This window comes from Zootoca vivipara, chromosome 11 (assembly GCF_965207765.1).
Source record: "Zootoca vivipara chromosome 11, rZooViv2.hap1.1, whole genome shotgun sequence".
In the NCBI taxonomy this organism is placed as follows: domain Eukaryota; kingdom Metazoa; phylum Chordata; class Lepidosauria; order Squamata; family Lacertidae; genus Zootoca; species Zootoca vivipara.
This window is the reverse complement of record NC_142594.1, coordinates 31,807,700-31,811,401: the sequence shown is the minus strand read 5'-3', so window position 1 is coordinate 31,811,401 and position 3,702 is coordinate 31,807,700.

Here is a 3,702-nt window from a genome sequence, read left to right as displayed (position 1 = left end):
GGGGGCACTGCCATACAGTGATTCCGCTCCTTCCTCCTGGGCCGTGTTCAGAAAGTATTGGTGGGGGATGAGTGTTCAGACCCCTGGGCTCTTACTTGTGGGGTGCCTCAGGGTTCTGTCCTCTTCCCCATGCTTTTTAACATCTACATGCAGCCGCTGGGAGAGATCATCAGGGGGTTTGGGATGGGTGTTCATCAGTATGTGGATGACACCCAACTCTACCTCTCCTTCAAATCAGAACCAGTGAAGGCGGTGAAGGTCCTGTGTGAGTGCCTGGAGGCGGTTGGAGGATGGATGGCGGCTAACAGATTGAGATTGAATCCTGACAAGTACTGTTTGTGGGGGACAGGAGGCGAGCGGGTGTGGAGGACTCCCTGGTCCTGAATGGGGTAACTGTGCCCCCGAAGGACCAGGTGCGCAGCTTGGGAGTCATTTTGGACTCACAGCTGTCCATGGAGGCGCAAGTCAATTCTGTGTCCAGGGCAGCTGTTTATCAGCTCCATCTGGTACACAGGCTGAGACCCTAGCTGCCTGCGGACTGTCTTGCCAGAGTGGTGCATGCTCTAGTTATCTCTCGTTTGGACTACTGCAAGGCGCTCTACCATTGAAGGTGACCCGGAAACTAATCCAGAATGCAGCAGCTGGACTGGTGACTGGGAGCAGCCACCGAGACCACATAACACTGCATGCATTGAAAGACCTATATTGGCTCCCAGTACGTTTCCGAGCACAATTCAAAGTGTTGGTGCTGACCTTTAAAGCCCTAAATGGCCTCGGTCCAGTATACCTGAAGGAGCGTCTCCACCCCCATCGTTCTGCCCAGACACTGAGGTCCAGGGCCAAGGGCCTTCTGGTGGTTCCTTCGTTGAGAGAAGCCAAGTTACAGGGAACCAGGCAGAGGGCCTTCTCGGTAGTGGCGCCCGCCCTGTGGAATGCCCTCCCATCAAATGTCAAAGAGAAAAACAACTACCAGATTTTTAGAAGACATGTGAAGGCAGCCCTGTTTAGGGAGGCTTTTAATGTTTAATAGATTATTGTATTTTATTTTCTGTTGGAAGCCGCCCAGACTGGCTGGGGAAACTCAGCCAGATGGGCAGGGTATAAATAGTTCTGTTATGCAACTGTGCAAACCTCTGCGGATCTGTGAAGTGTGCTGATGTCAGAATGCATCAGTCGCTGTGATGTTTGGGCTGGAGAAAGCTTGTGAAGCTCCCAATCTACCAGGAGGGAGAGAACATGCCAACCGGGCATGTGTCTCTGCCAAGGTTCTACTCGAGAGTAGAACATCCTGACAGTTTCCACCCATGTTACAACTAGAAGCTGGGTATTTAATGTTGCTGGTTGCATTCAGTGGAACCCTTTTCCAGTAGAGATGAGGCAGCAGCATCACTATTGACTTTCAGGTATCTCTTGAAGACATTTTATGCCAAAAGGCCTATGCAGTTTAATTGTTAGTCATTTTATTAGCCAGTCACTTTAATTATCTGTACTGTTTTGAATGGTGTTTTGTGTTTTAATGTTGCATGCCACTCTAGTCTGTCTGTCTGTTTTGGAGCATGGTTTGTTTGTTTGTTTGTCCTTCTGTCTATCTGCCAATTCTCTATAGGTTCAGCCACTTCTCAGGGTATCTTAGCCACACTTAGTCCAAGGGTTCCAGAGGCGGGGTTACCTGGCAGCAGCTATTCCACCAGGTTGCAGCAGAGGGAGAGATGGAAAGCAGGACCACTCTGTCAGCTCCGCTCAGAGACCCATTACATTTGATTCCTATCCCTGAAGTGCTTCTATTCCAGAGCTACTACTGAACTTTTAAGAGCTGATGCCAGAGTTTGATTTCTCCATCTTCGCTCTGCCCGTTTTCCCTTTTGTGTCCTGTAAGCCTGTGGGTAGACACTGTCTTGGTTTTTATCTTATATGTAAATGGCACTGTGAATCTTTTAAGTTGAGGAATGAGGTAGAATATGCTTGCTTTAGCTAACATTGGGCCATTTGTGTACATAGCTTTCCAAAGTGATATGAGCCAAGAATAAAAATAAAAACCAGATCCATAACCAGAAGAGTTTGCAGTTGCAGGGAACTTATCGTCTTTGGTCCCTTCCAGTTTGTTCATTTCTATATGCTCTCCCATTGAGCTAGCATCTTTGTATTTATGTGCTGAGCCTGCACCAACCAAGGCTTTTAGCTCCTCTCTGCTAATGCAGGTTACTGCCAAATGCATTTTTTTGGGACAACGAGTGATGCCTATTTCTCTCAGAGCACAAGCTGAGACTGTAGGACTAACATAACAAACACAGCTCTGTTGCTAGAAGGCAAAGCTGGTTTGAGATCTAAATTTGCAAGGTGTAAAGGAATGAAATGTTTTAAATTTGGGAAGGGGATAATTATATTTTTCAAGTAACTATAAATCCTTGAGAACAGACTCAAGGCAAGATTGAATTGTGGTTGACACAGCCTATTACTCATGTGTGGCTTTGGTTCTGCATAACTTTAATAATTATGTAACAATATTTATAATTTGCAACGGGGGTGGGGGAAGTTAGCTGCCATTCGGTAAATCGAAGTTAGTCACTAAAACCAACCCCCTGTGCTGAGCCCTTAAATCACCCTCAGTATGCATAATGTAGAAATAGCTCTAATGTTTCTGGGATTTATCACTTTATCTTGAATATAAAATGTCCATTACTTTACTTCCTTAGATGTTTGATGAAAATAAATTGACCATTAGCCTACTGCTGTTTACAGTTAAGACCTTCTGGGGGATGATTATTATGAAAACTCAGACCTCAGGAGGCAAGGTCATTATTTGTATATGTTAGTCTGTTTCAATGCAAGCTTCACCTTGCAGGCTCAGTAGCTATGCCCATTACAACTGGCAGGAGTAGGACTGGATTTTGCAGTGTAACTGTTGTGCAACTTTGCACAGCAAATCCTATATCAAAGCCCAGATAATTGCCATAAGGGCACAAGGACAACCTGCTTGGGTCAGGCTTGGAGGGCCCATCCAGTCCAGCAACCTGTTCTCACTGTGACCAACCGGATGCCTTTGGGAAGCCCATAAGCAAAGGCTTAAATGCAACAACACTCTCCACTCCTGCAATTCTCAGCAACTGGTATTCGGAATCATACCGTTTCTGATGATTTTGTCTGATCTCCATTTAAAGCCATTCAAATTGTTTGACAGTGGGTTATGCTGACCAGGGCCAAATTTCAATTGCAAGGGCAAAGAGGCAGATGTCGGCTAAATTTCCGAACGGTAAGAGCACTTAACACGGTGGAGCAGACTGCTTTGAGAAGTGGTGGGCTGTACTTTGCTGGAGGTGTTTAAACAAAGGATGGGTGTCTGCCTGAGTGAAATTTCAGTGGGAAGATGGCTGCCTGTCGTGCACGCTGCAGTTGATTTCTGCCTTGCAGATCAAGACTTGAGTGGGGTTGGGCTCTATGATCTTCAGATCCCTTGTAGCTCTGTGGATTGCATCCAACTAAGTTCCGCTCAAAGTAGATCTGTTAAAATAAATAGACCCACATCACGGTCATTCATTTCAATGGGTCTACACTGAGTACGATTAACACAGTGTGCAATCCTGTGACGCTATGGAATCCTCTGTGTAACTGTCCTGCAAAGGAGTAGCAGGATGACATTCTGAAGAAAACCTGATTGACATTATTGCTCCGATTCAGCAGTAAACAGCAGGTTTTCCCGGGGAA